The following is a 13596-nucleotide window of genomic DNA, read 5'->3' as shown; positions in this document are numbered from 1 at the left end:
CTGTGAGTGAGATCCCAGCCTCTATGCGTGGGTTGAAAACATGCAGAACTAGCTCCTACTACTGGCTGTAGTTTTTAGCTTCTGGCCAGGAAACCCTCCGATGACGCAAAATTAAGATTTTTGCGTCATCGGATGATTTTTTCTAGACAAAAAATACATAAATCTCTCGTCTCAGGGGGACATGAGGGGGGAAGCACGGTCATTCAAAAATACCAGCGGGTTTCTACTGATACAAAGCTTAATGCTAATCGGTGAAGTATCCCTTTAAGTCAGGTGTAAGAACACTGCTATAATCACGCCATAAATATATTTCCATTTTTTACACAGTCTGCTGTAGAGCAAAAGACTGTTCTCAGTTAATTTAGTGTACAGTTGGAGTAACTTGAGAGCTGTTAAGAAGACATCAGGTATCTACAGTAAAGATCATACACAAAATACTGACTCATTTCAAATCAGAGTGACGTTCAAAGGGAGTTTTGATTGATTAAGTTATGAATCAGTGTTGACTTGTCAAGATGCAAACGGTTTCAGTCTGATTTTCTGAACAAGTTGAACCAGCTCACTAAAAAGAAACTGTCCATAAACGATTTTATAACAAACCAGACATCCCAAGAGGAAACTTATCATCTCCAGCCCCAGCACCATAGGACAGTGATCTACTGAAACTGTTTTTTTTTTAAAATAAGGGAACATTAACTGGAGACGAATATAACTTCAGGAGCAAGGACAAAAAAATAACGGTTTAAATTTTAGACTTTAAAATTGCCTAGAACACAAAACACATTTTTTTCTCTTTTAAACTGAAAATTGAAAGAAAATTACATGTATAGCAATTCAATGTAATGTCACTCTCCTAGCCTATCACTTGAAGCAAGTGTCCATGTTAAAAGAGCTTGTCCATCTAGTGAAGCTTGCTGTAGCCTATATCCAAATAGACGTGGGGTCATGGTGGTTCCGACTTCATATATATTTTATGGTGTTACAGTGGTGAAATTACAAACAAGAAAATAATTCTGAGACATTAAATGAATAACTGGGAATTGTATTAACATTAAATTGTCCTACTCCCATTTTCACTTAAAAATTTTGGTTAGCCAGTGCCTCCCTTGACGTACAGTCACTGCAGAGATGGGTATGTGTACTTTGTTAAACGTTTGCAACAACTTTTAGCTCTTAATTAGAAGCATCACGATTACTAAATGTTGTTGTCTGTTAGGGACTGCAGACGTTTATTGTAAAGTATTTGTATTAAAGTATGTAAAATAAAAATGTGTAAATAAACTTTTTTTTTTTACTCTAACAATAAAAAATAAAAATAAAGCAATAAACTCCAAGAAGCCATATTTTAGAATAGCTAAGGGGCGGTGCAACAGTGTTTAGCAGAATGGATGTCAAGCAACACAGACGCACTGGCACCGTTTCTGTGGCCAGTTGCATAATGTTAGCTGCTATGTTAAGACTGTGGGCTATCTTGCACCCATGCAGCGCAATTGACTTTGTACACTGACGCATGTATCATTCCTATTTTGCACCCGCGCACAGCGGACTTTTCCCTCCACAGACGCACGTCGGTAAATTAGGGAATGAACTTGCGCTCGCGGGGGCGGTTCGGCGAAAAAGGAGACGTGTTCCGGCGCAAAAGTTCCCTGTTGCTATTTTCCAGTTTTAGAAAGCAATTCCGCCACTGACCAGGAAAAACCCAGTCTGAAGACAGTGGCGCGTTGCGCGTTAGTGATATGCTATTTTAAGGGCACGTGCTTGGCCATAATGTAGCATGTGAACAACGCGCATAGCAGTTTTCATTTTTGCAAATCATACATTATTACAAGGAAAAATATTAACACACGAGGGAAATCATTGTTGTGTCCGTGAAGATGTGAAAAAAAATCTATCTAGATTAGGCTACACATTTACCCAAATTATACGCCTGTTTAACCGAAGCTAATTTGGGTGGGTTTCTCCCATCATCCCCAATGTCACTTCTCTGTGTTTTACGGCCCTGACGAGAACGTCGGTCTCCTCGGCTGTGAACCGCTCCTGGCGTGCGCCTGGCAAATCCGCCGTTATAATAGCAATCCGCCATGGAACAAGCGCGTCTGCTCTTAAAGGGAATGTGAGATGACGCTCTGATTGGTTTATTTCACGTTACGCCCAAACCACACCTATGAATAATGAAGCTACTTCAGACCAACCCCTTTTAGATTTGCGCCGAGCACAAGAGGCATTTATCCTGCCGGGAAAATAGCAACAGCACCCACAAAGTTACTTGCGCTTTGACACTTGCGTTTCAGATCGTTAAAATAGGGCCCTCAATCTTAACTACTTTGACCAACTAGCAGTCAATCAAGGGGTAATCAGTCTTACTTTTCCAAGTGAAATTATACCGATCTAGCTTTTTAGGTAACTGACTGAAAGTTACGAGCAGTCTTAAAGAAAATAATAAAATAGATGACTAACTTTTAAGACTAGTCTAAGCAGTTAATGCAACTGGCCCATTCTGCACATTCTGATGTAATAAAATCACAAGTTAATGTTTATAGAGTATTTTACAATGTATTCGATTATGGCTCAGCCAATCATTATCATGGACTAGAATGATCTGTTTTATAATTGCAATCTTACAACACTATGAGTGTGTCCCATTGGGAAATCAAAAGTTCTACAAACACTTGCCGTCTTCACCCCCACTTGAACACTTGGACCAAATATAGGAAATACATCATCTAAGTAGACAAGTGGTCAAGTGCAAAGACCGCAAGTGGGTATTGAAACAGACTCAAACATATAAACAACAATTAAATTCACTGCTGGCAAAAATGGGCTTTTAATAAAACCTGGCTGTCTATGCAGTAGAAAGGTGAAAAAAAGTGTTGAAATCAGTGCTACCTGACTAGAGAAAATGGCCTGTTTCATTTCCTTATGACAAAAATGTAGGAAAACTTCAACACCCATAATGCACTGTGCTTGTTTCTGTCCAAGGCCACCCCCAGTTTGCTCTTATAAGGCCCTATTTTATAAGATAAGATATAATACAATATCAGTCATTAAATTTAGAAATGCCACTATGAGAAGGACACAGCTATCCAGTTGATAACCAAGTACACGGTTGTATACAGATGCATCAGAGAAATTCAGGTGATTCAGCATTTATTGTTCCACAATTTAATATCATAGTGGAGAAAAGCATCAATGAGGGATTCTCATTTTACACATAAGAAATGCATGCAATACTATTAGCATTATGGTAGATATAAGATCACAAAGAGCAATCATTTGTTCACTCAAGCTTGTCATTAATCAGTTTACAGTGCAGTCATTTAGAAGCAGACCAGACATTTTGATAGAGATGTGAAAAACATTATTCAGAAGATTATTGTGGGTACCAGCACACATTGGGGTCAAAGGAAATTAAATGGCAGATAAGGTAGCAAAGGAAGTTTAAGTAATCACAATGATTTGATAGTTAGCATCAGCAGAGCAGAGGTCAAGAGCACTATTAAAAAGGGATTAAAGGTGGCAAAGGGAGAAAGCGAAAAAAGGGCAATGGTTTTACAGGATCCAAAGGAAAGTGGGAGAAATTAGGTATGCAAGAAGGAATAGGAGGGACGGGATAATAATATTGAGACTTAAGTTTGGACACACTGGATTAAATGGATCGCTGTTAAAAATAGGTAAACATAGTTTATAAGAAAATAAGTTTGTTTTATAACAGACATTCTGGTCCACACTCCATACCAGTAGGTGGTGGTTAAACACGGTAAACCAGCACCTATTAAACCTTAAAAGAAGAAGGAAGAAATACTTATTTGTAAACTTTTAGTCACAATGGTGTCGACATGTATTGTTCCCGGGTACAAGAATTCAAAGAGTAAATGTTAAGCGGGAGTAAGGTATTTTCGGTTTCCAGAGAAGGATCCAGAGCATTGTAGACAGTGGCTAAAGGCTGTAAAGAATCATAAATACGGCGAGAACATGGAGAAAAGCATCCATGTGGGAAGATAAGTCTCATCTTTTTTTCTGATGCCTGTCCTAGTGAAAATGATCAGTTTCTGTCAGAGCTGTAGTGTAGCAGAAACCATAGGAAAAGCGCAAGAAACAACAACAAACAACAACAAACAGCAAAATCGAAACATGCCCACAGAGGTAACAAGAAAACAAAATAAAACAAAAAGCAAAAGAACAGCAATTGGTAACACATCTTTTGCTTGTGATTGTCCACTCACGTTCGATCCAAAAATTGCTGCTCCTAATGCAACCACTAATGCGAGTCCCAGTAATCCTCCAAATAAATATGCTAATCCTGTTACTGCTGTTCCTATTGATGCTAATCCTGATGTTGATGCTAATGCTGCTAATGCTGCTTCTGCAATTGCTGTTAATCCTGATACCATTGATGCTGATGTGTTGAACAATTTCTTTGCGGCTTCTTTAATCCATTGTACTACTGATTTTACTTTGGCTACTGCCCACTTTATTTGATCTGTTAACCACTTTATTGTATTTTTTACCCATATTATCAGTATTCCTCCCATTGTCACTAGAGTTATTACTACACATGACTTAAAGTTATCTTTTAACCACTGTATTGCAATTATAACCCGTTGTAACGGTTTTCTTGCTATTGCTACTATTGCAGCTCCTGCTATCGCTCCAACTATTGCTGATCCTATTAGTGACTGTGCTCCTACCATGGATCGCAACTTTGCTGCTGCTGTTCCAGCAACGCCTCCTGCTATTGCTGTTACTGCTACTCCTACTGGTCCTTTTCTTTCTTCTTCTTCCCACAGTGATTTTAAAATGCACACTCCAGCTGCAGCTCCTGCTGCTGCTCCTGCTGCTGCGTCACCTACTGTTGACATTAATATATAAAATACTACTACTACTACAACTGTTGCAACTGCCAATGTTTGTGGTGATTGAAGAGTTGCCCTCGGTTCTTCTCCTACTGCTGCTTTTCCTGCCAATGCAAAAAAATTAAATTAAATCATCATAAAATGTCATCACATTATAAAAAATAAAATATGGATGTACAGGTTATTGATGTTATCGTATTATAAATTTAATTTCTTACCCATGTTGCTCGATTTTATATTGCAAGTATATGTCTCAGGTCTTCTAAATCAGGTTTTCAAAGGTTCTTCTTTCAAGCCAATTACCTTCCCTTTAAACAGACAAAGTCACAAAATATGCCATATAAAACCTCCACGCTCCCGGAATCACTGCATATTTATCTTTCTCATATACATCTGTTTATCTTCTGTCAGAAGGGCCCCGTGCACTTCTCTTCTGCCTCTTATAACGCTCCCCACTCTCCCCTAACTGTAATAAAGAAAAATCTTATAAAACCTGAATCAGGATCCCAAACAGCAAATGAAAGCTCTCTGATGAATATCTCGCAACAAATGCGTCTTGTGTTCATGAATAACCTGATAATGCACACTTGGTCTTGTGGTCTTAAATATATGTCAGATTGCAAAGCTCTACAACTCAGCCAATTCAAATGTGATCTGAAGGCTGCTGCTTTACAGTAAATCACATGACATTTAGAAAGCTGCAGCAAGGTGAAAATGTGTCACAAATGTGTGAAATTAAAAGTGAAATTGAAAGAAGAAATTAAAAAGTTTTTAAATAAATACAATTCATAAAAAAAAAACCCTGTTTTGCTAATTTACCTCACTTTCCTAATAATAAAGTGTACAGGCAGGTATAAATCAGTGCCTAAACTTAAACAAGAACTAAACTTTACTGATAGAGGGCTGTGGGCTGAACTCAATGGAGTAAGACTATCCGTTTCAGGTCAAATAGGATAACACACAGTAGTAATAGACATAGACAATAGTATTTTGATGATCTTTGCAACTGAAGTGAATCAATCAATGAAAACTAACTTAAGCTGGACAATAACTTTATTCTGCTGTAAAGTCAAAACAATCTCTGTTACTGTAATTTCCTATTATTACTGTAAAGCTGCTTTGAAACAATCTATATTGTTAAAAGCGCTATATAAATGAAGGTGACTTGACTGAATATATTACATTGAATGCTTTGGAACAATTGATGTGGATGCAATAAAGGCATTTCACTATTCATACAAATATGAAAACCAGATCCATTAATTATAAAACAGCTAAGACTAACCTCACTTTCAATTTGTAGAGAGGGAGCAGTTTTACGAATGTCTTCAAATAAAATTTTTAAATGGCCCCAATTTTGAGAGAAGGACATAAACAATCTTTCCTTCCCAGGCTTCTCTCACACCTGTAAAATGAAAAATATAGAGAAGCATGGTCTTCCTCTGTACATTTTATCATTTTGAATATGAAAGGCAAGAGAAAACAAATGTTGGTCTTACATCATTTTGTTTTTCACTTGTGGTGAAACAGTGCCATAATGACAAAAAACGAATTCTACAAAAAGTTAAGTTGGACCTCGTTTAACTATATACTGTAAATACATTGGTCGATGTCAATACTGGAGTCTGACATTGCTGGGTCTGGTGTGGAGGCTGGAGAAACAGGAGAGGGACTTGCCAGGGTGGAGCTGACAAGGGAGTCTGTGGTGATGGTCTGCAGATTGGACTGGAAGGCTTTTGTAATCTTTGGGGTAGATCATCAACATGGTACTTCAAGTGATCAATGTTAATTTTGGGGAAAGTCACACCCCTTGCATCCTCAAGATCGGCACTCTTGCCTTCCAAGCAACTAATAGTAAATGGCCCAAGGTAGTTTGATTCAAGTATTATAGTTAATATAGTTTTTTCCTCGAGAGAGACATCATGGCTTGCAAACGAGCGAAGCATGGCAGTTGCTAAATGTTGGGATGTACAAATGAACACAAAAGTATTTTTTTAGTTTCTTCATCCAAGCCACTGAATCAGTGGGTTCATTTTATTTTCTCTGGAAATGCGCGGACACAAACATTTCACCGCTGACTGTTTCCTCAACTTAGGCCAATACAGAGCTGGCCTTGCTGAACGTCTGAAAATAAATCGATCGAGCTACCAAGCAACAATTTCTGATGTGTAATTGTTCAAGTTCATACAGATAATCTTTCTCTCAAAATCGTTCAATACTGTTTATGCATCAGTAAATCAAGCCAGTGACTAAAATATCAACTTCACATCGTTTCTCTTAGTAGGATGAAAATAATTGCATTTAAACTGTGATTAAAATATATACAGAAAGCGGTCAAAGAACAATCCCTTTCCAATCGCCCAAGCTGTCAATCACACAGCGCAAGTTTATCTGGACACTTGCCACAACTCGTTATGAAATCAATGACGCTGTTACACTGCACAACGAAGCTCTTACTGAATTTACATTGGAGAAACTACGTTGCAATGATAAGATCTTCATTCACGCAATCAACAGACTGTCATCTGCTCAATGCTCCATCATCACTGCAACCTGTGATGGGAATATATCTAAATACTTCTCACGAATATATCTAAATATTTCTAACGAAATACTTAAATGCTATTACTACCACGTTTGTGCACTTTCTGAAGATTTTTTGCACTGTGAATTTGCACTGTCGGTTCTGTTTTTGAATAAAGGGTTGGAAATGAATGCTCTTTTTTTCTTTAATTCAGATTCATCGATTAATCGAAAAAATAATCGACAGATTAATCGATTAAAATAATCGTTAGTTGCAGCCCTAGCTGGCACTGAGGGTGGATTCTCGTCTACATCGCCTAGAGCAACTAATTAGGACGTTTCAGGAGTTTCGAAAGCCCTCAGGCCAGTGGCAACGATGTGGTCAGCCCCGTCTTCGATCACGAGCCCATAAAGGTGGGTAGAGCGTGGCTTTCCCGGGAGGAGAGAGAGCAACAGAGATCAAAGGGTCTTTGCCTCTACTGCGGTGGAGCAGGACACTTCCTGAACACCCATCCCGTAAAGGACCGAGCCCGGCAGTAAACGGGGCTACTGTCAGGCGGGATGTCCGTGGGCAAGACCTCATCTTCTACTCTCCTCCCGGTAAGACTGCTTTGGGCAACCCAGTCCTACTAATGCCAAGCCCTATTGGACTCGGGGGCTGAAGGTAATTTCATGGACTTAACTTTGGCTCATAAGCTCAAGATACCCATCACTTCTCTCAAGGACAAGATTTCTGTCAGCACACTTAATGGTCAAGAACTCCCCGACATAACAATCACCACCGGCCCTCTGACACTCATCACATCAGGCAACCACACAGAGCAGCTCTCATTTCTCCCATAGTTCTCGGTCATCCCTAGCTGGTCCAACACAGTCCGAGGGTTGACTGGGGACATAGTTTGATTTTGTCTTGGAGCACTCAATGTTATTCGTCTTGTCTAGTGTCTGCCTGTTCACCAGTGTCTAGTTCTGTTTTTCAGAAGGAGTCGGTGAATTTGTCAAATGTGCCCGCAGAGTACCTCGACCTGAAGGAAGTGTTCAGTAAGTCCCATGCTGCTTCTCTTCCTCCGCATCGTCCCTATGACTGTGCCATAGATTTACTCCCAGGTAAGTCTCCGCCTAAGGGCGAGCTTTACTCACTTTCTGTTCCAGAAACAGAAGTCATGGAGAAATATATTTCTGATTCTCTAGCCTCCGGATTCATTCGGCCTTCCTCTTCTCCAGCGGGAGCGGGGTTCTTTTTTGTGGGGAAGAAGGATGGCTCTCTGCAACCGTGTATTGATTAACAAGGGTTAGACAACATCACGGTAAAGAATACTTATCCTTTGCCGTTGATGTCTTCACCCTTCGGGCGGTTGCAGGGATCCTCCGTCTTCACAAAACTGGATTTACGTAATGCCTATCATTTAGTTCGCATCAGGAAGGGGGATGAATGGAAAACCGCGTTCAACACCCCCAGGGGCCATTTTGAATATTTGGTTATGCCGTTTAGGCTATCCAACTCCCTAGCGGTTTTCCAGGCACTCGTCAATGACGTGTTGAGAGATATGGTAGACCAGTTCATATATGTCTACCTGGATGACATATTTATTTTTTTCTTCTTCTCTCCAGGAACACGTTCAGCATGTCAGGCAAGTGCTTCAGAGGTTGCTAGAGAATGGGCTTTTTGTCAAGGCGGAGAAATGCACTTTTCATGCACAGTCTGTTCCTTTCCTAGGTTACATAGTCTCTTCTGAGGGAGTGCGTATGGATCCTGACAAGGTTAAGGCTGTGATAGATTGGCCAAGTCCAGATTCCCGTAAGGCCCTACAGAGGTTTCTGGGGTTCACCAACTTCTATTGGCGTTTCATTGGCAACTTCAGCCATCTAGCCGCGCCTCTGACCGCCTTGTCCTCCCCCAGAATGACATTCAGGTGGTCCGATACAGTCAAGGCTGTATTCGCCAACCTCAAGAGCCGCTTTGTTTCGGCCCCCATCTTAATCGCCCCTGACCCTTCACGTCAGTTTGTGGTGGAGGTGGACGCGTCAGAGGTGGGGGTAGGTGCAGTTCTTTCCCAACGCTCTTCCACAGACGACAAGATGCACCCTTGCGTGTTTTTATCCCACCGTTTATCACCTGCCAAACATAACTATGACATTGGTAACAGAGTTGTTGGCAGTCAAGTTGGTGTTGGAGGAGTGGCGCCATTGGTTAGAAGGGTCGGGGGTACCTTTTATCGTTTGAACCGATCACAAGAACCTTGAATTGATTAGATCTGCCAAAAGACTCAACTCCAGGCAGGCTCGGTGGGCCCTTTTTTTCCCGGACGTTTTGATTTTTCCCTCTCGTACCGCCCGGGTTCCAAGAACATCAAACCCGATTCTTTATCTCGTATTTTTTATCCATCCGAACGCTCGTCTACTCCCAAGTGTATTTTACCCGAGAAATGAGTTATCTCCACACTCACATGGGAGGTCGAATCGAAGGTCAAAGCAGCCTTAGAAGAGGTAATGCCTCCGCCCGGTTGTCCACCGAGTCGATTGTTTGTACAGGAGGAGTTACGGTCTGAAGTTGTTCTAGTTGGTCATTGCTCCAACGTGGCTTGTCATCCAGGAGTAAACCGCACCAGCCATTTAGTAAAGCAATGATTCTGGTGGCCATTAATGGCTTGCGACATTCACAGTTTTGTTTTGCTCGATTTGTGCCACTGGTAAGACGTCTAACCGACCTCCTGATGGGTTACTCCAACCACGGTCTGTCCCTTTGAGACCCTGGTCCCACATAGCGCAATATTTTATCACCACCCTCTAATGGCATGACGGTCGTTTGACTGTGACTGTCGTAGATCACGTCTTTCGTTTACATGGCCTCCCGATGGACGTGGTCTCCAACAGGGGACCCTTATTTATGTCCAAATTCTGGCAGGAGTTTTGTAGATTACTAGGAGCTACGGTCAGTCTGTCTTCGGGTTATCATCCCCAAAGCAATTATTATTATTATTACCTTTATTTAACCAGAAAAGACTCATTGAGATTAAAAATCTCTTTTCCAAGAGCGTCCTGGCCAAGACAGGCAGCAGCACAATTAACAAGTTTACAGACATAAAACATATAAGATCAACATATAACAATTTGTGCCAGTAATAAATAGTTATAAGATCATAAAAAAAATATATATATATATAAAAAAATCAGTTTCATATACATTATCACAAGAAATAACAACAGCAAGGATCGTCCGAATAATCAGTCATAACATCTACAGCCAGCTTGTGTTGCCTCCATGTTTTTTAAAAGTAATTTAAAATCAATCAATGAAACAGGCACCTGAAGATTCGGGACATTTTGCAGCTGATTCCAAGCGCAGGGGGCCGCATACTTGAACGCCCCTTTTCCCAATTCGGTCCGGACTTTAGGGACAGATAATAATAATAAGTCATCAGAACGAAGACAATATCTTCCTGTACTTTTCTTTTCGATGTAAGATTGGAGGTATGGGGGAAGCAGACCAAGAATTGCCTTGTAGATAAGAATGTACCAATGATTAAGTCTACGGGTGGACAATGCACACCAACCAACCCGATCATACAAGGAACAGTGATGAGTAAGCGCTTTAAAGTTTGTGATAAACCTAAGAGCTCCATGATAGACAGTATCCAACAGTTTCAAGCTTGTGCTGGATGCATGCATGTATATAACATCGCCATAGTCCAGCACCGACAAGAAAGTGGCAGCAACAAGCCTCCTTTTGACCTCAAAGGAAAAACATGACTTGTTTCTAAAGTAAAAACCCAATTTCAGCTTTAGTTTTTTTACTAACTGTTGAATGTGAGGTTTAAAAGAGAGCGAATCATCAATTAGGATACCTAGATACTTGTATTGAGATACAAACTCAATCTCGGAGCCCTGAAAAGTAGTGATAGGTAGAAGGTTCCGTGACTTTGATTTTGCACTGGAGAACAACATAAGTTTTGTTTTGTTGTCATTCAAAACAAGTTTTAAATCAAACAAGGTGCGTTGTACAGTATCAAAAGCAAGTTGTAGCTGACATAGAGCTTGGTCTGGAGTTGATGCTGAGCAGTATAGCACAGTATCATCAGCATAGAAATGAAAATTTGCGTTGGAGACATTTTGATCAAGATTGTTGATATATAATATAAATAAAAGTGGTCCCAGCACTGACCCCTGGGGCACACCCTTGGTTATACTTAGAGGGCTGGAAGTGAGACCATCTACCTGTACGCACTGAGATCTACCTGATAGATAATTATCAAACCAGCAAACTGTTTTTCCTGACAACCCGACACTGAGAAGTCTTTGTTTTAATATTGCGTGATCCACAGTGTCAAAAGCCTTTGATAGGTCAATGAAGAGAGCTGCACAATGTTGTTTCTTATCTAAAGAGTCAATAAAATCATTTACTACCTTTAGGGCTGCTGTAGTTGTGCTATGTTTTTTCCGAAAGCCTGACTGAAAATTAGACAAAGTTTTATTAATAGTTAGAAACTCTTTCAACTGTTCGTTTACCAGAGTTTCCATAACCTTGGCCAGGACGGACAGTTTCGAAATGGGTCTGTAATTATTTAAATCAGTCGGGTCTCCCCCTTTTAACAGAGGAAGGACAAATGCGGATTTCCATATAAGTGGAATTTCATTCATGTCCAGAGAAAGATTAAAAAGATAAGTCAAAGGCCATGCAATAAAATCAGATGCTAACTGTAGAAAATAAGGCTCCAGGTTATCAGGACCAGCCGATTTTCTAATGTCTAAAAGTGTGAGGGCTTTATGCACTTCTGAAACTAAAAATGGCTTAAAACTAAAAGAATTACTGACTCCAGTATGACCGAAAGAATTACCTTTAGGATGCTGCTGATGTGAAGTGTTAAGGGAATCGAATAAAGAACCAGAGGCAATAAAATGCTCATTAAAACAGCCAAGCATTTCAGCCTTATCGGATAGTTTACGTGTGTCCTTAAAAATACATGGTGGCAGCTCGATGCCAGTTTTGTTTCCGGCCAAGGATTTAATCGTCTTCCAGAATTTTAAGGGGTTATTTAAATTATTTGAAGTTTCTATAAGAAAGTGGTCAGCTTTGGCCTTTCTGATAGCCACAGTGCACAAATTGCGCAGTCTCCTGAAGAGCAGCCAATCAGAATCCAGGCTTGTTTTCCTGGCTTTAGCCCAGGCCTTATCCCGCTCATGAAGAGAGTTGGCTAAATCTGCAGTGAACCATGCATTGTTCCGGCCTTTTACTCTATACTTTCTGAGGGGAGCATGCTTATCAACAATTTCTTTAAAACCATCACTAAAAAATTTCCAAGCGTTTTCGACATCTGCAACAAGACACATTTTATCCCAATCAAAATAAAACAAGTCGTGTAAAAAACCTTGTTCCGAAAAATGTTTTGTGTCACGCTTAATAATGATACGTGACTTGGTTTTGGGAATTTTTGTGTTTCTGACCGTAGCAACAACACAGTGATCACTAATGTCGTTTGCAAAAACAGAAGCTGCTGAGTATTTATAAGGAACGTTGGTTAGGATAAGATCAATTAAAGATGATTTATCTGGACATTTCAGGTTAGGTCTAGTGGGACTGTCAACGAGCTGAAAGAGATTTAGCGAGTCACAGTAAGCTTTAAATTCATCAGATACGGGGTGTAACCAGTTCCAATTTAGATCTCCAATGACTACAATTTCGCTCTGATTTAGTCCTGATAAAAGCTGCATTAAAGAAGGCAGAGCATCCCTGACAGCTGATGGTGTCCTATAGCAACCAACTACCGTAATGTGAAGATTCCTAGAGACCTCGAGATCAAGAGCTAAAAATTCGAATTGCTTACTCACTGATTTAGAGAGAAGCATATTTACACGAAACTTATTTTTGATATATACCACGACACCCCCACCCCTTCTGAGACGATCAGTCCTATATACATTGTAACCATCAATACTGATATCCTCATTCAGAACAGATTTGCTTTGCCAAGTTTCTGATAAAACAATTACATCAGCGTTAGTTGAGTGTGCCCAAATACGAATCATATCTATCTTTGCGATCAAACTACGAACATTCAAATGAATAAAACCAAGGCCAGCCCTAGATTTAAAATCAGCAGGGGTATTGAAACTTATAGCAGAGTCTGGGCCTGGATTGGGTTGCACATTTCCTGAAATCAACAACAACAGAACAATTAAACACCTCAGCTTAAGTGATTTGAATGATTGAATAGAGGATTCT

Source organism: Phoxinus phoxinus (genome assembly GCF_949152265.1).
Source record: "Phoxinus phoxinus genome assembly, chromosome: 8".
Lineage (NCBI taxonomy): Eukaryota > Metazoa > Chordata > Actinopteri > Cypriniformes > Leuciscidae > Phoxinus > Phoxinus phoxinus.
This window is presented reverse-complemented; position numbering follows the sequence as displayed.